The following is a 23,262-nucleotide window of genomic DNA, read 5'->3' as shown; positions in this document are numbered from 1 at the left end:
TTATAATGATCCCTGTCCTCCAGTCCTGCAAAGAAACTGTAATACCCTGGGACAAAATGTCCATTTTGCAAACTGTATACAATTGACATAATTTTGTATCTCAAACAATGACATAATTTTCTCATAAAATTCTAAGTGCTCCCACACCTAATACTTATCATTCTTATTGAATCGGATCAGGAAACTCCCTATGGCTTTGATTTGTCCGATTGGGTCTTTAACAAAACTCTCTGTTTTTCTGTTTTTTCTAGCCTTTGCACTTGAGTCCATTCACCTTCTGACTCAGAGCTGCTATTTGACCTCCATTCCCTATCTCCTAAATTCTCCCTATCTCTATGAGATTTGGACTACCTCCTAAAACCACAGGGGCTGTACTCCTCTCACATGTGCCACAGTGAACTCTCAGGGTCCCTTTCCTTCTTGTCTCTTTTAGGCCGAGGTTAGCACACAGTCTCTTCTCCAGACTGTTGCCAATGGATACTGTCCCCCTTCCAGGAAGTCTGGGGAAATCCCCCCCATTCAGCTGAATGCGTGGAGGTTTTTAGAATGCACTTCAGGGCTGTTTTTTAATCTTTCAATGAAGCGGGTTAGGCGTTCTCTTTGCAATGTCATTTTCTGCAAGTCTAACTCTGATTTTCTAAACATAATAGTTTCAGGTTCAGAAAAACTCAGATGATTATTTATGGTCTCACAGGACACACTGGTCCGGTGACCTTCCCATCTGTTTGATAAAGGTGAATATTCATCAATATCAGATACGGACTGGCCCTCTGGATCAGTTTGGCTAGGCCTAGTAATAATAATAATAATAATAATAATTTAGCATTTATATAGCGCTACAAACCCTCAGGTATCTGAGTGCTGCTTATTATTACCCACGGTGTGTGGTGCTCATTTATCAACCTCGGAAGGATGAAAGGCTGAGTTTGGCCCTGCCAGGATTTGAACCTGCGTTAGCAAGCTCTACACGGATGTCAAAGCGAGCGCTCTACTCGCTGTGCCACTTGACCGGCTATATGTTAAGTTAAGCCCATCTTCCTCATGTTTCCCTCTTCTCTATAAGTGGTATTCATGAGGTCAGTTTCAGTCTGTACATGGGAGGTTTTGGACAATTAGCAGGAGGTTTCTGATTGGAGGGGCATCTCTCCTGGGCACTATCCCATAGCCTAATTGGTCAGGGTGCCTCAATGCCTGTTTAAATTTCTCTATTTCATTGGTCAAATTCTAACACTTACTTCACTCTGTCCTAATTTCCTGTTTATATTCAGAAAGCTGAATTTTTAACTGACAAAAAGGCCTGGCTGGCTTTGAGCACATTGCTCTGATCCACCAATCGATCCTTTATTTTCTGTAGTTCTTCTTGAAGTTCTTCATATTTTCTCTGAGAGGCACGAGTTATGCGCTCAGTCAAAGTGCATTTCTTTCAGGATAACAGGTTCTTTCTCTTGAACATCTCTAAAATGTGCTGCCAGTAATAGGTCCGCTTCTGCTTGCTTTAAAAATTCCATAGGCTCTATATTCTCTTCCCTAATTCTTGTCCATTCCTAGGAAGCTGACTGACTCTTTCCTGCATCTATTTTCAACTGATTGATTTTTTTGTAATAGGAGACTGTTATCCTGGTTCCAGAGGTATTTTTCCTTAATCAGTTGCATTTTCGATACTTCAGAGTATTTACATCTTGGTGTATCTGATCAAAGTCATTTTGGGAATCAATCGCTTTTATAATTAACTGACTGCTTTCACTTTTTAGTTCATTTATGGTCTGTTTAAAGGCCATAATCTCATTCAACAACACCCTATTGTGATCAATCTGATCATTCAATTCACATTGAAGGTAGCTTACAGTTTATGCACTCTCTTTACATGTATCTTGCAGTGCAGAAAACTTTATTTCTCACTCTGCACTTGCCTGTAGTTGGGTATATAGCTAATTTTTGTGTTACTCAATGAGATTTCATATTTGCGCTCTAAAACCTGACTTTAGTGTAACTTATGTTCTAACTGCTGAAGTGACTTCATGGCCTGTTCCAGGTCTGCAGTCTGATTCAGCATATTGGCCTCTTTATTCTGCAATCGCTCTTCAACTAATTGCAAATGGAAATACAAATGAGCCATGAGCTGAGCCATTCGAATCTAAATCTGTTCTTCACTAATATTTTGAATCATGTAAAATGCCTCTAACGCTTTGTGTAACATACCATTATCAAGCCAAATGTCAGTACTTCCCGATGTAACCTCTTGCATCATTCTAGTTTGCCAGCTCCCAGCTTCGTTCTCAGGCCATTCTCTACAAATAAATAACTTAGCAGGGAGATGTTTTCTGGCCTCATCAATTTCAGTAGTGCTCATTTTCAAAATTGCATTTTTGCACCCTTCCACACTCTTTCTGCACAGAGGCAAAACCTCACCCTATTCCTGCTAGAATTCCACAATCAATACCAAATCAAATGTCAACTCAAATCAGATTATTTTTACATGACTCTACACAATCTATACACCTCCCTGATTTTCAGGGGTCAAACCATAGTGGTTCATTAACAATTGCACAAACAACCTGCCATCCACCTTAATGTGGTTACACTAGAACGAGTAGCCTGTCAACAATGAACTTGTCATGAATCAAAAACAGCAAGCTAGATCCTGGCTATGAGCCCCCACTTGTAACGATATATTTAGAGACTACCTTTAACATGGGGAGTTCATTCCCCCAGTTAAAGCTCTACCCAATATGTCATTTATGTTATTCAGTATAGGCCTGTCTATGACTCATATACAGCCACTTAGATCCCCCTCCTGTACCACCAATAAGCCAAGAACCAGGCAGTGGTACAGAAAGGTTTGATTAATATTTGTACCAAATGATTGCACATTACACCTTCTCTGTGGTACAAAACAAAGCTTCAATACAAAAACTTACCTTTTGGGATTTCACCTGTGGGTCTCATGTACATGGAACCCCCTGACTATCAAAATTAAACCATACCTACGAACAAGATCATGAACATTAGCATTCCTTGATAAGGTTTAGATTTAAACCAACTGCGACGTTTTTCTCTTTTCAAAAGCAATTTCAAACAAGCAGTGCTTTGTATGTATAAAATCCCTGCTCACTTGAAAATGCTAGCAGTTTTGAAAGCACAACAGACTTTTGATAATATTTTGGATTACTAGAACCCTTCTTCCGTCGTCAACCTGAAGCAATCAAAATCTCTCTTCTATCAGGGTCCCTTTCTCACTCTCAGGAGAGAGTTGCCATTCAATGAGAAATTACACTTGGTTTCATTTAGAAAACCACTACTCTACCTAGCACCAAAAACAAAGACTTCAATTAAATTCAGCACCCCTCTGCTTAAAGTCCAGGTCTGATGAGTGCTGATAGTTAGGAATTTAGTTTTTAGACAAGGACACCCCTTCCATTTTGGGAAGTCGAGTGATGACAAAAAAAATAGGAGTACCCAATTACATTAACAGACTATAGTATTTATCCACACTGAGAATGAGTTTTGTTAATTTTGAATGTTAACAAAATAACCCTGTGTTATTTAGCTATACATTAGTTGAATTATTATTTATCACAATATACTAATGATCGACTTCAATACCCCCACCCATAACGAAGGGAAAGGTATTAAATCAAACAAATCCCCACACTTGGTTCTGTTGGATCGTACAACGTCCTTTCATCGCTGGACTTTTCAAAGCCTGCCACTTCAACGTGCACTAATGTTCATCAAATTTTTTAGGGGGGGTGGGAAAGGGCAGATAAGGGTTTGGGGGTTAGGGAATAGGTAGAATAGGTGGCAAAGGGGGGTTTGGGAACCCAACCCCCAATAACTATTAAGAAAAAGTGGTGAACATTTCCATGTTGAAATGCCAGGCTTTGAAAATGTCAGCGATGAAATGACATGGAACTCTGTTGAACAAACTACTTATATTGGATTTCTGGGTTTGGCACTCAAGAAAAGATGTCAGCATTTCAGGACCCTCTCATGGGGAAGCACAGGGATCTGGTCAGGCACTTCAGTCATGGATAGCCACCTGCATTCATCCCTCTATTTGTCTCTTCTTTCAAAAATCCCAGCCTCTTTGGTCTTTCCCAATTGCTGTCTCCCAGGCAATGTTAGGTCTGCATCCAGCTTTCAATAGTTGCACCCAAATGATATTAAGGCAGCTGTCCTGACAAAGTTATATTCTGCCACCCCCTTTCAGCATTCACCCAGATGATTTGTAGGCAGTTCCCCCTCTCTGGCTTGTGAAGCCAACTGTTAACCTCAAAGCCACACCTTCCTAATATTATATTGAAATCAGGTGTTATTAGCCCTGAATTTTAATTGGACCCCAATGGTACTCTCCACCCCCCAAGGTCCAGCCCCTCTCTTTGGATAGGTCCCCCCGAGTTAGGTAGTTGAAATGATGTGAAGGATGAACCTACCCACCTGAGTTTTCACTTAAGACTTTTACATTTGTCACCTAAAAAATCATTACATAACAAAAAAAATAGTTTTACAAATAAACTTAACATAAATATTCTTGGGTTTCTCTAGTCATGCCGCACGTGATGAACTAACTTGCACTTTGCTCACCAATAATAATAGTTAGACCCAGTTACATGATTCTCGATGCTACTACCGCCGCAACCTTGGATCTTGTGACATTTTCTTAGGAGCTAAAAATACATTTTATACTGTTACAAGGTTTACAAAAGTAGAATTTTGATGAACGTTGTAGCAACAAAAATTCTTTGTGATAAGCTTTAAAATGGTGTGTGTCCTATTTGTGTTATGACCATTGTTCTAAAGTTAATCAGCAAAATGTGATTCCTAATATAAACCTATGCAATCTAAGTACATACCTATGATTATGACCATCAAACCACTCCTTAAGTTTGAGTTCTTGTTTGAGGTTCATTTCCTCTTGGAGCATCTTCTCCAGTCAGTATTTTTTCGGATTGTGACTGCAACATTTCAGTGCTCCAAAGCCTGTTAGGGCCCTGTCTGGATTGAAACTTAAGAAACCTTGACATTGAATGAATATTAAACTCTACAATTCAACGAGAGAGATTTTCTTATTTGCAAAAGAAGTTGCCAGGCAGATACATAATAGAAAATTATCTGGAAAGATGGGTTTTAGAGGTTCCAAAAAATAAGATAAAAATTGACATTTACATACCCACAATCTTCACAGAGAAGCAACAATAATTTCCAAAAAATGGAAAACTTCTCCATATCACTAGCGGTGTCAAATACCACGAATTTCCAGAGATGTATAGTGTAATGTGTGGCTTTTTTTTAATGATGTTCAACTTGCCATGAGGTTATTAATGCAGACAGGCTGCTTACACAGAGTCTAAGGAGTCCACCTGTATTGCATAATTATATAGAGTAAGAACACAACATCCCAAGGATTAACATGACAAAATCCTACAATCTCAACCCAAGAGCAATTAGAGCAAGGGCAATTCTCACTCGCACTGCGCCCAAGAGTGCAATATAGGCATGTGTTGCAAGCAAGTAATTGAAGAGGGATGTGGTTATAAGTCCGATGGATTTATTTGCAAAGTAGCCAAAGTGATGTGAAAGGAAGCAGCCCCTGGCTTTGGCTTTTCCTGCTGTGCTGAAATTGCCGCAATTGCGAAGCAGTGAGAGAGTTTTCTGGCACTGTCCTTCATTCAATTTATCTTAGGTCCCATCTCCCATTTATAGCCTCGGATGAAGAGTCGGTTTAAACTCGAAACACGTGTCAGGCTACTTTGCAAATAAATCCATCGGACTTATAACCACATCTCTGCCTATATTGCACTCTTGGGCACAGTGCGACTGAGAATTGCCCATGCTCTAATTGTTTCCACAACAGTGGGTTGTACTTGGCAGTACTCCCACACCTCTCAGGCACCTGCAGCCTATGTGCACTCTTAATGTTTATTCATGCAAGCGCTGTGGTTTTGTGACTTTTTCTGCCAAACCTGTGTTTTTCTTATCAACCCAAGAGCAGACAGGGTGGGCTACAGCCAGAAGTCTTTTGGTTGTAGCCCCGGATAAAAGCTCAGGGGCTACAACCAAAAGGCTAGCAAGCCCCGACAGTCCCAACATTAGCATAGCCCTGGATCTTTTCTAGACCTAGCAACATCCCTGGTGACCGTTTCAGTCTAGCCCTAAAGCCCAACAATGGGACTCCTCAAGAGCCCATTCACAGTTCCCTTCCCCAAATTACCCACTCACCTCCTAATCCACTCTCACTCTTCCATTGGAAATGGGCCTCCACACATACATCAGCTTTTGGAGTTCTACCACCATAACCATCACATTAACCTAGCTGGAGCGGGTGTGAGCACAGTTCCCCACATCTATAGCCTTTTCATAGCACCCCTGCCTCCTCCATGCCAGCAGCTCTTCCAGTGCTCCAGCGCCATCCTCAAATAGATCTTGAGTTTTCCCTTCTGGATAAAACATAAATCTAAGTGCCGAAACATTCAACCATGTAAAACCACACTGCCACTCAGGACTCGGGCACCTCTGGCCTGCACTAATCATTACTTGCAGGTTGAGCAACTTTCCTCTTCTCTACCCAAATAACCTGGCCCGTTCTGTTACACAGCCTTGCACAATTAAGTCACCAAACATGCGAGAGGAGTGCTATTCAAGACCGCTTTACATAATATTAACTTAGCCGATACTTGAAGAACACAACACGTGCATCACATGGCTTCTCTTTTTTCCCAAAGCTGACAGATCGCGCACAGGTTCTATGTGAAACTGACCTCACAAGATACCTACCTGCAGCTCAAAGCGATTCCTCCTCCCACAAGCATTGTGCGGTCCTAGTGAATACTTTAATGGCTTTTGGATCAGTTACCCAAGTAATTTGAAGGGCATAACTATTCGGCACCGTTGGTATTTTAACTTGCTAAATGGAGCAGAATCAGTACTCGTTCCTGGCTACCTTATTTTTATGGCCCAGTTGGTTTCTTCTAATTGAGGACAGTTCTATGTGATTTTTCCACATTTTAAAGGGTGAACACAAAAAGACCACTTTCTTTAGGCCTATCTTGTGTGCACTCCAAACTGACATTCTGAATTGATAAATTAAAAAAATACCTTTTCACTTAATACCACTGAGGACACCACATCCAGTCAGGGTTAGCAGACGAGAATCTTTCCTTTTTTTCCATACCCCATCCCGAGGAAAATGTGCACTACAATCATAGGCATTCTTCCAAAACTGGTAGATGGCTGAAATAGATTCAATTTAAGGGATCCATCAGTTTATGGACAACCATAAGTTTTATTGACGTTTTGTATAGCACAAATAAACAACATGTTATTACAAAGTGATCAACGGGAAGCAGGGGGTATGAGGATCAGGGTGTTACATGAGTTTAACACAATCCAATGAGCAACCAGGGAATGCCTTGAACAATCATTGTATATTAACCATTAACTCGAATTCCAGTTTAGCGATATACGTAATAAAATCTGATAGAGGACGTAAATAAATCAGAGCACATCGAAAGTGCTTGACATACACCTTTTCTATTACTGTAAGGATCTAACAAGCTATTGTTGAGTCAGGAGAAACCTGGTTCATACATCTTATCCAGCCCACCATATTTTCTGACAAACTGATAACTTAAGGCCCGATAAGTAGGTCTAGGGGTAGATCAATTATATGTGCAGAGATCATTGTCATTTCAAGGATCATGTATCATAATATCTGGTTAATATCTAATTCCTTCTCTGTTGATGGACTGTGGCACAGCTAGTATGGTCAAGGGCCGAAGGATGGAACTGATTCAAAGACATGGGAAAGGCTTTTGAAGGATTTTACGGAATGTTTGAGCTTCTAGTAATTTTTCTCCTGTCCTGAATGCGATAATATGGTTGACTATAGCAATCAATACTTGGCAAAATGATATTTGAAGAATGGGGTCTTCAGATCCTTCCTGAGGTGTGGAATGGAAGGGGCCAGTCTTACGTGGTTAAGAAGGGAGTAGATGTTTTGGGATGGAAGGACCAAGCAACACTCAAGATTCGATTAGGGCCATGATTAAGAGAACTAGTACTGAGCATGAGGAAGGAGCGAGTGTTCGATTAAAGGGGATCCCAGAGATTTTCAAACCCAGCATAGACTGTCTTAAGGGTTGTTCATATAAGATGATAGTGAAGGCGGGGACAAGGGTGATTTCTAACAAGCCAATGTCGATCCTATTAACACTGTGGGGGAAAGTAGAGAAGGAGCTGAACAGGTTGGAGATGGAAGGGATAATTGAAAAGACAGAGTCTGCACAATGGATAGGTCCAATGGCAATAGTGGTTGCTGTAAAACAAAATTGCAAATTGAGGATTTGTGTAGATTTAAGGGACCCCAACAAGAACATACAAGTGGACAAGTTCACATTATTGATCAGCACAGAGATGTTAAATTGTTTGTGAGGGGCAGACATGTTTATACCCTTGATTTTTCAGCAGCTTAGCAGCAAATAAAGCTGACGTAGAGACTGTAGGGACTTGGTGGCATTCATCACGCCTTATGGGTTGTATAGACATTGCAAAATGCCTTTTGGACTTGCATCACCCGCATCAGTATTCCAGAGGATAATGGCACATGTTCTGAAGGATTTAGAAGGAATTTTGGTGTACCAACATGACATTTTGGTTAATTGGAAGGGAAAGAAGAACATCAACACAAAGTGTGGGAAGTGCTCAATAAGTTGCGACAAAACGGTTTAAAGATTGAAGTAAATGCAAGTTTGGAATGAAAGAAGTGGAGTATTTGGGGCATGTGGTGAGCAGCGAAGGGTATAGACCCAAGACAAATGATATGTGATCAATCCGAGAAACACTGTCACCTACAAATAAGGATGAAGGAAGATCATATTTTGGTTTGGCGGAGTACTACAACAAGGTTGTATGAAACTTTGCCAGTATCACTTTGCCTGTAAGAGCGTTGTTGAGGAATAACAGCAGGTACGATTGGAATGAACAGTGTAATGAATCCATGAAGTTAGCTAAACAAGACATTTTAAATGCACCTAATTTAGGACGATTTATGGTCAGTGAAGAAACAGTTTGGAGGGTAGGTACCAGCAATAAAAGATTCGGGGCAGTTTTATCACAATTGATTGGTGGTGAGGAGAAAACAGTGTGTCACGCGTAAAGAGCCATTTGGGATACAGAGAGTAGATATTCAGTGATACAAAAGGAGCTACTGGGGTGTGTTTGGGGCGTGAGTTACTTCAATAAGTATGTGTGGGGTAGTAACTTCACCATATGCACAAACCACAAATCGTTAGTGGATCTTTCAACAGTAGAAGGTATGAAGAGAGACATGCCAAGACTTGCAAGGGCGAGTTTATGATTACAAGAGTATGACTTGAAGGTCGAATATGTGCCAGGAGTACTAAATAATGTAGAAGATTTTTTTATCAAGGTTGCTGGTAGATGAAGTGACAGAGGACAATGAAGAGAGAGTAGCTTTGTTACAAGGTTTAGTGTCTAAAGAAAAGTAGGATGTAGGGCTAAGTAGAGACATGTTGTTGAGGTAAGTAATTGAATTCACGAGAAGTGGCTGGACATTAAGGAAGGATGTGGTGGGAGAGCTGGTGCCCTAGAATGTTAGAGAAGAATTGTTGGTTGCCCATGTATAACAATTACCAAACGTAACCTCAGAGAAAGATATTGGTGGCCAGAAGTAGATTTATACATGGAGAGGAAATTCAGAATGTGTTGGCTGTGTTTAAATTCAGACAATAGTTACAAGTCTATGAAACGTGGAGTGGGCGTGATGACGCACGCTGAAGGAGCATGGAAGCGAGTGGGCGTACACATTTTAGGACCATATCACACTCTATGAACAGAACTACATTTTGTCATGGTGATGATTGACCATTATTCCAGATGGCCAGAGGTGAAGATGCGAGAACATTTACATATGACAGATATGATAGAATGTATGAAGCAGGTGTTCAAGAAAGAAGTAGTCGTAAGTGACAATGGGCCGCAATTTAAAGGGGACTTGGTGAAGAGGTTTGCAGAAGAGGCAGGCTTTGAGTGGAAGTATTCTGTAAATGGTCATCCGGGGACAAACGGGATGGAACAAAGATTAAATAAGATTATGGTAGAGCCCATTGAATAGATAATACGTAATGGAGGGAGAGTGGAGAAGAAGATTGAAGAGAAATTGTGAACTGTAATGGTGTCACGCAATGGGGTGACAGTAATGTCACCATTTAAGTTCATGAGGGGCAGGGAACCCAACACAGCATTAGAACTAGCCTCGGTAAATGCCTTGGTGGGGTGAAAGAAGATCCAGTGAATTAATTTAAAAGATGGATGTTGGAGAAATAGAGACTTGGTGAAAAGTTTAAGAGACGTGTGACTAAAGAGATAAAACCATGAGCTTGGGTGAGGGTAAAGAAGGGTCAGGTGATGGCTAACGGAATGGCCAAATTCTCTGATCCTGTTCTAGTTAAGGACATTTTTAAAAATGCTCTCAGCATAAGCGATATATCTGTATGGAACGTAAATAGAGTATGTATATTTAGTGGCAAAGGGTGTAGTGATGTACAAGGGAGTAAAAGAGAAGGACTGATGATGAACTGGCAAGTGTGGGAGGAAAGCATTGGTGAGACAAACTCTGAGCCAAGAGGGGAAAGATGTGAGGAAAAGGAGGAGGCATTCCTGAGTGGCAGGGCAAGAAAGAGCAATAGTGTGTGGAGGCCTCCAGAGTGGATGAGGGAATATAAGATGTACTGTGTGTTGTTGTTTGTAGCAGTAAGTTAACATTTTAGGAAATAAAGGATGCTTGAGTTTTAAGTTTAACCATCATTACAATTTCTATTCACGACTTTAATTGTTGGGGCAGGATGTGTAGTATTCTAGATTTCAGACAAAGGCTGTGTTCCATAGAATGTGGAATGTTTGGAATTGAACACAGAGCAGTTAAAGAGTTGATGCAACCGCAGGAGTGTGGATTTACTGCAGGTGGAATAAACAGAAGTGATAAATCACTACGGTTTCTTGACTTATTACAACACTGTTTCCTGTTTCTTCTCTCTCAGGTATTTGTTTCTAGCCCAGTCTTGTTATGGCTTCTCTTCTAGTGGTGCACTGGCCAAATAGAATGCTGTGCAGGCAATCGTGAACGTGATAGTGCTTGAAGAAGTAGACAGTGCAGCACCTTCAGGATAGAGGTTTCTTAGTCCTGTGATGAGGCATGCTGCAGCATACTGGACAGCTTTTAGAGTGGGCCAAGCTGGCATCTGGGACTCCTGTGAGATGGGCAGGTGATGGCCACAGCTTGGACTACTATACTGAAGGTTCTGACAGGGATGGAAGGCATTGCCTTTGCAGAAGTGCCCAAGCTGGGAACATGCTTCTGGGTCTACTTCGCGCTTTGTGTTTTGAATCAATGGTCAGAGTCAATAATAACACTAAGAGATTTTGCATTGGGTAAGAGTTGAGGCATGAATGCATCAAGCTTCATGTCAGTCAGCCAATTCTAGACTTGGGCGTGCTTTGTGAGGTTCCATAGGAGAATGAATTCAGTGTTTCTAGGGTTCAGCTTCAGGTAGGTGTTTAGCGTTCTAGGGTTGGATGAAGGACAGATTGTGCTGCTGTGGATGGATATCATTGATGCAATTGATCTTTAGATAAATCTGTGTGTCATCTGCAAATTGGTGCATTATGATGTCAGTGCTGGCAAGAAATGCCCCCTGAGGTTCCAGGTAGAGATTGTAGATCTCAGGGGACTGGATGGAGCCTTGTGGCTCTCCATACATTGCTGGGCATTGTAGGGATCTGTTTGGACTCACCTAGATGAGTTGCTCTCTTTTTGAGAGGTATGTGTTGACCCACTGCAGAACTGTGCCTTCAAACCTCATGCATATGGTGAGGAGGTGGAGGAGGGCTTTTTGATTAAAGGTCACAAAGGCAGCATAGAGGTCAAGGATTATGTTTAAGCAGGAATACTGTTTCTACAGGATGCGTAGAGCGTCATCGATAACTTGGATGGTTGCTATCTCTGTGTGCTCCGCAAGTCAGATGGTTAGTGGTTGGGTAAGAGTATGTGCTGGGTGATCCTTTCATACAACTGGCTGGTGACGATCTTCTAAGTCACATTACAGAGGAAGGGCAAATGCGTGAATGGGAAATAGTTGTCCAGATCATCTGGGTCCAGTGTGGGTTTTTTCAGCAGGGGAAGATCTTTCTCATTTTCAGTGCATTGAGAAATGGTGAGAGTTTTTCACATTTGATGATGATAATAATGTAGAAGGGAAAAATATCATATTGTAGTTGTTAGGTTTGAGGGCTGCAAAAGTGTTGGTCAGGTCTTCTGGAGTAATTTTCCTGAATTCAGTCCATCTTGATATATTGTGAAATGTTACACATGAAATGCCATGCTCTCTTGGGAGCTGACAATGTGGTGCTTTATCTTGTCTATCTTGCCTGTAAAGAAGCTGTTGATGTTGCTGCATTTGTCAGTAGATTGTGGTATTGCAGGATCGGGCAGCAGGTTGATGCAGTGCTTCTTAGCCCGGAAGACGGCTCTGCTCTTGTATGCTTCCACAGTGGTTGTTGTATAGACATTTTATTTGCCTGTAGTGATGAGTGTCCTGGACACTGAATGGAGGGTTCTCAGGATGATGAGGTTTTCTACTTGATGGGATTTTCATGAGAGCTTTTAATTTCTGTGGATGGCATGTTTTCTGTGGTTGAGTTCTTTTGATGGTGTCATCAGGGTGTGGTTGAATGTGCTGAGCTGGGACGTTGACATTTTTTAAGGTGCCAGATGTGGTGGCCAAGATGATGTGGTTCCTTTCCAGTGAAACAATGGCAAAGTTCTTGAAAGAGCGGTGGGGTGTTTTGGTCAGTTTGTGGTGGCTCTGATGGTGAGGAGGTGTCTGGTGGAGCAGAATGGGTATGGCTGCGTGGTCTGTCTAGTCCAAAGGCAGGGGTGGAAGTCATAGGATGGCTGGAGAGGTGGTGAATACCAGGTCGTTGGGGTTGCCTTTGTTGTTGGTTGGTTCTGTGATGAGTTGATTGATATCCATGGTGTCAAGCAATTCGAGTAGAGTCACTCTAGTTTTCCTGCTGGCTCAGGTCCTTGGCCGGTTGAAGTCTCTGAAGAAGATGTTAGTTGTGTTGTTGTGATGAGATCTGTCATTTCATTGAGAAAGGCCTTATTAGTTAGGGGTGGTCGGTAGATGAGGTGGAAGGTACTGGGTGAGCAGGAAGTAGCAAGTGAAGAGTGCAATGGATGAGTGTTCAGCATGCCCTTTTGAATGGTTCCTGTCCAATAAGTCTTGTGGATAATAGCAAGGCCTCTGCCAGTGTTAGGCAAGATTGTGTGCAGTATCGTTGGGAGACTACAGCAACCTTGACCTCCTGACAATAGGAACCCAACCTTTGGTATAAGTCTGTACTACACGGGTTGGTAGTGTGGGTGAGCAGCCAGGCTTTTCTCAAGAGGGGTCAATGTGAGCAGTAGGGTTTTTACACAGAGATTCACAGTGACAAGTATCAAAATAAACACTTACACTCAAGGTTTCTTTATTAAACAGTGATTAATTCATTTAACAGTCAGTTTGAATAAGCCTTCTTCAGAAGGGAAAATATATAGGTAACACACAAATACACTCCAAAATACACACTCTTAGTTTCTCTAAATCAGCAAGTACCCCTTTGGGATGGCACACAGACACTTCCTACACCCTGAGGAGACTTAAATAACTAGGACAATGTGTACATTAATATATTACTGGTACATTTAGAGCAACACTGAGATTGGTGTCAAAGAAAAGGGTTTTTAGAATAACACAAAAGGTCACACACATATTCTGAAGCAGGTAAGTACTTTTAAAGCCCCCAATGCAAAGTAAGTTAACCCCCTCCTTGAAGGAAAGGTAAAGCACAATGTCAGAGGTAAGAAGAGTCTTTCGGTGAGCCAGGACAGCCAATTTTAAGTTAGCCAAAGTCTAGGTGAGCTGAAGCACTTCTTGTAGGTAAGTAAAAGTCTTGTAGAAAAAGTTGAAGAATCAATGTACGGCCGCATGCTGGGAGGCTTGTGAGGGGTAAAGCTGCAAGCAACTCTACCAGAGCAACCAAGACAAGTCTCAACTGAGAACAGGTAAGGCTACATAACAAGAGGTAAGTACCCTTAGTTTTACAGTACCTTTGGTTAGAAGAAATGGTTCCAGCTGGCTTGTGTTCCTGTGCAGCTCTGCAGAACCTGTTGCTCCTCGGCCTCACTCATGGGGACAAGAGGGAGGACATCTGGGGACTCCTGCACTGCAATGGGGTGGTCAGTAGCAGCAAAGGGCCAACTTCAATTCAGTGACACTTCTCAGTTTCAGCTCCTTGCGTCTCAGCAAATAGCACCACTGCGGTTCTCAGCTACCACTCTGGACCTTCCTCGCATCTGGGATTCAGCACTCTGTTGAGGTGGCTCAGGCTTGGTTAGTCCTGCTTCCTGGGAGTCCGGAGGATCTTCCTGGAGCTCAGGTCTGACTTAAAAACGATGCACTCAATCTTGTGTTCCTCTCCCTGGCACTTTGGTTCCAGCAGCAGCAGCAGTGGAAGTACATCCAGCTTCGAGAGGATGTCCAGACAAGTTCACTTTGGGGTTGATTTGTCCCACCAACCCAAGGGGAGAAGTCGTCCTCGCAGAGCTTCTCTAGTCGAGGCAAATTCAGAGTTTCAGCACAGCAGCAGGACATCACCAGGTAAACCAACTGTCCAGGAGTTGCAGCAAGCATCTCATCCAAGTTCTTCTTCAGATTCCTTCGTCCAGTGGTCGACTCTGCCTTCCAAGCCAAAAAGCCTTGCCTTTTATGCAGGTTTCTCCCATTCATTCCAGACTAGCTGTCAATCACACACAGGGTGGCTGGCCTTGCTGGACAGCCAGCCAGCCAATCAACTTTGGGTGCATTCCTGTAACCAGGGGGATTAAGCACAGGGAGTCTCGGGCACCTCCCCCACTTCCTGCCCCTGCCAGGCACACTGGAGCCAGCGATGGGCTTCACTCGTGAATCCTGCCAAAGACAAAATGAACAAAGGGACCAACCCTGGTTTGGCAGGCAGAGTAAATCTCACAAAGGACCTTTCCAGCCAAGAAATGGTGAAAAAAGAAGACCGGGGTCATTTTGACAAAATGCGCACCCATGAGTGCCTTACTGCAGCTGCGAACGCAGCCCGCGGTAAAAACACACAATGGTAGTTAAAAGTAAACCACTGCCCCCAGTCATTAACTTTAGAAAGGGTAACATAAACATGTTACGTGAGAAACTAGACAAAAGGGATACTAAGTAACCTTTCCAGCGCCCTATTGTAATATCGTGTTTGCTGGGTCTAGAAAGTTACAAATGTAAGTAAAGTCAATTTCACTTCACTGCTCTTGAAAAAAATAGTTTATCTAAGAGAAGGTATTTAAACCTTGCGGAAATCTGAAAGACTTCCCTGTCCCACTGCACTGAAGGCGCTGTGTGCCAAAAGGTAAAAAGATGATGCCTATGGAGTTTGTCAGACTCCAAAACCAAAAGAAACACAGGGTTCAAATTATAGAAAAATGCATGAGAGAGTAGGAAAACGGACTCACTCTCTCCGACTTAAAAATGTAAAGTCCTAAAGGTCAGCAAAGGAGCTGGGGGTCTCTAAGGTGAAGGGGAATTAGCGCATTTCTGAGAATTCTCCCTAACATTTGTCCCCTCCCCCAGACTAAGGGACAGGAGGATTTAATCCACCCCTCGATGAATCTCCTTACTCCAGTCAGTCAAACTTTCTGGAGAGACCATCAGCATTTTGGTGATTGCACCCTGTCATGTGTTCTATGGTAAAATCAAACACCTGAAGGCTGATAGACCATCTTACCAGTTTAGGATGTTCCCCATTCATCTGCATTAACCATCTCAAGGGTTGATGGTCTGTTTGAATTATAAAAGTAGATCCATACAAGTATGGTCTAAACTTCTTCAAAGACCACACAATGGCAAACATTCACGTTCTATAGTGTCCCACCTTGTTTCAAGGTCCGTCAGTTTCATGCTGATGAAGCAGATATGGTGCTCACTACCTTTCTCATCCAGCAGACTCAGAACTGCACCTATTCCTGTATTTGAAGCATCAGTTTGTACAATAAAGGACTGGTTGTAGTCAGGAGCTCTTAAGACTGGCATTTACTTGCCTTTATGGTCAGATGGGCCTGCTCAAGAGCCTGCATAAAATATTCAAGGTGGTCAAGATGTTCTTTCCAAGTAGGGCTGAACACTGCAATGTCATCCAAGTATGCAATGCAGGGCTGAACACTGCAATGTCATCCAAGTATGCAATGCAGAAGTCCTCCATCCCATTCAGAACATGTTTCACCATCGTTTGGAGTGTAGCAGGTGCATTCTTTAGTCCAAAAGGCATAACCTTAAACTGGTAGAGGCATCCTGGGGTGGAAAATGCAGTTTACTCCTTGGCATGGTCTGTCAGAAATATTTGCCAATATTTGGCAATAGCCTGATGTTAGGTCAAATGTACTGAGGAACTTGGCTGAACCATGTCTGTCCACCAGCTCACCTGTCCTAGGCAAATGATGGGCATCAGTCGTGGTGACTACACTAAGAGCTCTATAGTCCACACACAATCTCAACTCCTTAGATCCTGCCTTCGGCACTAGCACAACTGGACTAGCCCATGGACTTGTAGATGGCTCTACTACCCCCTAGATCAAGTATCTTCTTGACCTCTTCCTTTATTTCCTTTATGTGGGTTCTTACATGGTCTGACATCCCGTAACCCCTGGGAGACAGTCACCAGTGAGTATAACATGCTGTCCCGAAGGGGTCAAACCTGGTGTCAGGGAAAACAGGCAGGCAAACTGATTCAACAGAGCCTTGCACACCTCCTGTTGTTGCAGAGTGAGATCAGAAGAGAGATTAACTCCTTCTATCTTTCCATCTAAAGGTTGTCCCCTGAGGAGGTCAGGTAGATGCTCACTCTCCTCCTCCTCTTGATCAATCACGGGCTAGAAGCAAAGCACCTAGTTCTGGTCTAGAGATATATACCTTTAGGCGGTTGGTGTGAAATACCATGGGGGCCTCCCTGGGATTTCCAAAGTCCACCAAATAATTGACCTCTCCAAGTTTGCCCACAACCTTGAAGGGTCCAATCCATTTGCCCTGTAAGGCCCTCTGTCTTGTAGGTACCATAACTAGAACTAGCTGGTCTTGAGTAAACTCAACCATGTTGGCCTTCTGGTCATGCCAATGTTTAACCAGAGCCTGACCTGTTTTCAAGTTATCTGAAGCTTCTATCATCATGTGTGTCATTCTCCTTCGGAGACGCAACCCATAGTCAGTGACTCTCACTGGCTTGAGGGAAGGAGCACTCTCCAACCCTTGCTCAATTAGGGTTAATGGACCTCTAACTAGATGACAATAGAAGAGCTCAAAGGAGATGAAGCCAACCCGTTCCTGAGGGGCTTCTCTATAAGCAAAGAGAAGGCATGGCAGTAGACGGTCCCACTTTCTTCTAAGGGGTTCTTCTAAAGCACCTATCATGCTCTTCATAGTTCTATTAAACCTCTCTACCAATCCATTGGTTTGGGGATGGTAGGCTGTTGAAAACTTGTAGGTCACGCCACAGTTTTTCCACATGGCTTGCATGCATAAAATTGGTCCCCCTGCCTGAGATAACCTCCTTAGGAAAACCAACCCTAGTAAAAATACCAAGGAGGGCCGTAGCCGCTGCCTGAGATATAACAGTCCTCATAGGTATGGCTTCAGGATACCTGGTAATATGGTCTACCACAACCAATATAAATCGGTTGACTGAAGATGTGGGAGGGTCTAGGGGACCAACAACGTCAATCTCTGCCTTCTCAAAAGGAACTCCCACCACTGGGAGAGGCACCAAGGGTGCCACGTTCTTGGCTCGACTCCTGCCAGTAGTCTGACAAGTGTGACAGCTTCTATAGAATTTATCTACATCAGAACCCATCTTGGGCCAGTAGAAATACACAGAAATCCTTTCCTTGGTATTCTTAAAACTTAAGTGACCAGCTAAAGGCATCTCATGGACTAACTGTAGAAACTGGGGTATCACCTTCTGAGGCACTATATGTTTTCTGTAGTCCCCTGGGGTAGACTCAATAGGCTCAATGTAAAGGAGGCCATCCTCCAAATACAGCCTGTGCTTCCCTGGCGCTTGGCCTTTCAGCTGGGAAGCTATCTTTTGGCAAAGTCCTTCAAGAGTAGGACACTCTCTTTGACCTCTGCTGAAGTCTGCCCTACAGGAACCACCTTCTGCAAACAAAGTCTGCAGCTCAGGATGGTCTCTAGGATCACAGATCTCCAACATGGGGAAGGGCTTCTTCCAACTCTGTTTCACAAGTAGCTGGTTCACCATCCTCTGGTTGGTCCTCCCACTCAGCCTCAGCTGGTGGAGGGGTCACAGGTGTGACCTTGGATTGTCCTCTCGGGGATGTCCTTGTCCTATGTACGGGTGTGATACCTTTCTTTTTTCCTGAGACCTTGGGTTTCCCCTTTGTCTCTTTCCTCGACCTGCAATCAGAAGGGTGTTCGTCCTGTGAACTGGGAGATATAGGTACTTCTGTAACTACCCATTGAGAGTCATCTAAAGTTGCCTCTCTGGCCAGTCTAGTTGGCGCCTGCTTCCTTTCACTGATAGGCCTGAGGTGCTTGATACAACTCCAAGAGCTTTTAAGTCATTCCCCAACAGGACTCTCCCAGGCACCTCATTTTTTACACTGACGGGTATTCTTACAGTCATATTGTTGCACTGGATGAGAGCTGGTAGTATTGGAACCATCTGGAAAGGTCCTTCAACTTCTCCTTCAGGGATGAAGGCTAAGGAGGCAGTGTGGACCCCTGAAGGTTTACCCTTACATCTGGGATCCCCTTTCACATGGTCAGTTAACCCACAAGCATAACATTTACCAAATATTCTGACAAATGGGGGCTTCTGCTGACTTCCCTCTGGTTTAGCACCAGAGGTTTCACTACACTGACCTGGTTTCTGATGGTGTTTACCATTTTCTGTTTGTGGCCCTATTTTAGGTGGGAGGATTTAGAATTCTCTTTGTCATCTTTATTGTGCTGCTTCCCATCATACTTTATGTGAGTGGCCCCAGAATCCTTATGAGGGGCCCTGTTGGCAACCCACAAGTCAGCAGCCTTTGATAACTTCTTGGTATCAATCTCATTTGAGTTTATATGGCCTTATTCACTGCTTCTTTGTGCAGGTGAGGCCTCTTTGGACTGGAAGACCTAGAGGAATTTGGGAGGGAAACAGTTTCAAGAGATAATTTATTCATTTCAAGAGCATATTGTATTTCCAATTCCCTGAGTATGATGTCCTGATGTTTGACTTCAGCTTCGGCTTGTAACCTTTTAAATTCCAATTCAAGTCTCATTGTTTCAAGAGACACATATTCTGGACTCAGTGATGGACCTGTCAGTCCAGAAATACTAAACACCCCTTGGGCGGAAGGAAATGCATGATTAATTGGTTGGCCGAAGACCAATTGCCTCATTTACAGTGTTAGAAATATATACTCATTAGTTATTACGTAGCTATTAGTTCAACTAGAGTGAGGCCATTTTAAGATGACCAGAATCGCCATTTTGTTTTCTCTCTGCTCTCTCTAACGTTGCCACTTTGCCTCATGTAAAACTGCTTTGCTGTAGATATTATTTCGCTTCAATGACCCAAGGCTAAGAAACATGTTGAAACATTGCACTGGAAAGCCAGACAGAAATGCCCAATTCCCTCCCTCACATATACTTGAAGGCAGGGAGCAAGGCATTTTAATCAGTACACGAATGCCAGCGAGTCTCCTGAAAGAATAGCAATGTATGAAACTAGCATTTAAAGAGTTGAATTATGTTCTTCTTTACGGCCCCCCTTTCTGAGCAATGTGAGGCCCCGGAGAGCGGGCTGACCTCTAGAGCGAGAATCAAAACTAAGAGATAGTGAGGCCTGGTATGTGCCAGTCTCCTACGCGCAGCTTGCCCATGAAAACAGAAACTCTGTGTTCTCGCAAATAAAGAATGGTGTCTGTAAAATTGGAGATTGCAACCCGTTAGTAAATATGGTGGTCTAAGGTGTCATATTTGTCACAATGGTCAATCATCGCCGCTAATTCAAAGGGAAATTAATTGGGGGCGGCATCAAATGTGTCATAATGTGTCAATGCTGATTGGAAGGTGCTCCTTTTGTATATATGTAACTGATGTACGTCTCTCACTCTCTTGCGTCCCCCGAGGTCTGTTAGACACACGTCACGGGGCGTGGGACCATTTGGCCAACTGGGACTAATTTTGTATTGCAATAAAACCTAGATTTTGGGAACAGAACCTCGTGTCTGGCGTATCCATTCGTGTCTGGTGATTGTGCCTTGTTTCCACATCCGAGGGTCCCTCAGGGACCCCTTCAAGGTGGCGCCCGAATAGGGACCCTCCCCCACTTGTTCCATCGTGTACGTTGCAAAATAAGGAAGGTGGTAAGAACGGTGAGGACGGGAGCGATCGAGCCAGGATCAAGAGGTGTTCGGGGCGCCCCTGCGAAAGCGATGAGAGACTCTTTTGCAGATCTGCACACAGCTGATCCCGGATCGACGTCCCTGGCCAGCGAATAAGGGGGCGAGGGTCCCGAAACGAGGCAGAGCCGAGATACGCAGACACAACGTCATTGATTGCGTCAGTATACGGACGAATTGTGTCTTGAAAAGACATATTGATTAATCAGGTGAGTCGTGCCCCGATTCGTAAGTAATCCTGATATTGGTTGAGAGTTGATTTTGCAAAATCAAACACCCATAAGTTTGATTAGCCAAGGGTAAGGTTAAAACATGCCTGGGGTATTGTCCACCGTAGCAGGATTTTTCCGCTGCGGGGAACAATCTTTGGAAACTGGCCAGGTAGCGCCTCCGGGGGGAACGCCAGCTTATGATATGTATATAAAGTATGGTATGGGAGCAAAATTTGTTTTTGCAAACCAGAAAGCAGACAGACCTTTAGTGGCTGAGGAATGGGAGTTTTGAGATAGACCGGATAGATAACCTGGAAAAGAGAGTACGCCCTGGGGCACTTGATATCCTTAGGGACTGGAGGAGGGAAGCAATGCTCCAATTTAGAAGTAGAGAGAAACCTGCGTGCAGGCATAAATCAAAAACAGAGAAAGCAGAGGAGAAGGAGGAGGAGGAGAGTAGTGATAGTTTGAGAATGACAAGGTGGCGCGATGAATTAAACAAAGAAAAAATATATCCACAAAGAGAGCTACACTCATCAGACGAATTAATAGACAAAATTTTAACTGAAACAAAACAGGGCCGGAGGAGTGAGACTAAAAAGACTACGTCAGTAGCTGCCGCTCAACCCCCTCCAGTTGCTCAGCCCCTCCCAATCCCAGCACAGCCACAGGCTACATCAGTAACTGCACTGCCCACTAGCCAGCCAGCCCCGAGTGTTTCGCAATTACCACAGCCCCAATAGATATTTCCCACTCTCACTGCCCCCTCCGCACCTCCTCACCAAGAGGGTGCCACTGTTCCGACCGCCCCTCCCTTGAGTGGAATTGAGCAAAATGAATGTATGAGAGTGACTCGCGATCAGCAAGGAGAGAAAGCGTGAGCTGCAAGAACAGGCGGAAATGTATATAGACGAGAATGATGGGGCATCCACGCTAGCATCACTATATGATTTCAGAAGGAACAATGAAAGACAGGTATTGTTGGGGGAATATTTGTCGGGACAATGGAAACGATTGTTGGATTTAAATGCATTAGCCCGTTGTAGAGGGAGAGATGAGGAAATAGAAGAACATGTGAAGCGACTGTTTGAAATAAAGAATGAACTGGATGAAGAATATTCTGAAGTACTCGCCACAACGGGGAATAGAAGAAAAAATATTGAGAGGGGTAGACAGCAGCGATTCTCGTCACCAGCAGCGCAAATTAGTGCAGAGCTAAAAGTATGTATGCGGGAGGCACTAAAATGGATTTCAGATCCCAGTATTCCCACAATGGAAATACATGGAATATTTGATGAATACACTTTATCAATGAAAAGGAGAGCGTAACAGACAATGGTTGAATATTTGCTAAACAAAGATATAAGCGAGGAAAAGGTGAGCCCTCCTGAATTGTTGGCGGTATATAAGAGAGCAATGGAACGGGGAACAGGAGAGACAGCTTTATCCCTCGACCTGGGAATATTGTTGCATATGAGGGAAGGGGGAGGAATAGTGAGTGTGGCTTTCCCCATGAGAGAAGTGCCCCCTACCTTTGTACCGAAGGTAGAGACTCCTGCAGTAGGCAATGTGCCACCTGTGGTAATCCCAGCACATTACACAGGCCCAATATGTGCATGTTCCCTTCTCTAGACAGGAAGTGAATAATATAAGACAAACAATCCCTGACATACGGAAAAATCCATCGGGTTTTTATAAAGAAGTGGAGTCTTTATTACAGTCCTCGGTGTTCACAATGGGTGACATAGATCTAATATTCCCTGTGATTTTGCCACCGGACATATGGAAATGAATAAGAAAGGTAGATGATGAGACAGTCTATGGCACCACGTGGGCAAATTTAATACTGGAGGATAAAAATAAAGAGGTGGGTGCACAGCCAGGGGCGAATATGTTAGCATTACTGGCAGGAATAGTACAGAAATTGAAAGAATTGGTCCCAGAGAAAAGAATTCAATGGGACAAGATGACTGCGTGTGTTCAAGGTAAAGACGAGTTGGCCACATATTATTTCAACAGATTTGAAAAAGTATTTACAGATTTCAGTGGGCAGGATGTGAGTACGGAAGCAGGAAAAAGGGTATATGTGGATAAATATGTGAGGGGATTAGTACTCCTGATTCAAAATTTGATAATGACATCAGAAAGTGCATGGCAAGCAAAAACGCTAGAAGTATTACATATGGCCCTATATTATGAGAAACGGGTAAATACCGAAAAGGAAAGAGAAGCGAAGAACAGAACAAATTTGAAAACACGGGTGTTTCTCCAGCAGGTAGCAGGACACAACAGGGGAAGGGGAAATGCACAAAGCAGGGGAAGTTTAAATATGTATGGAGGACCTTTGGGATTAAACCAATGTGCATATTGCAGAGAGGAAGGACACTGGAGGGCACAATGTCTGCATTGCAAAATAGAGGCGGATATAGTCAGAGAAGGCCTCACAGAGGGCACCCGGGAACAAATGGTCACAACAGAAATCAGATGTCACAAAGCCAAAGTAATCAAGGG

The sequence above is a fragment of the Ambystoma mexicanum genome, chromosome 1p (genome assembly GCF_040938575.1).
Source record: "Ambystoma mexicanum isolate Mex_15411 chromosome 1p, UKY_AmexF1_1, whole genome shotgun sequence".
NCBI lineage: Eukaryota > Metazoa > Chordata > Amphibia > Caudata > Ambystomatidae > Ambystoma > Ambystoma mexicanum.
The sequence above is the reverse complement of the archived record's forward strand: the minus strand, read 5'-3'. Positions refer to the sequence as shown.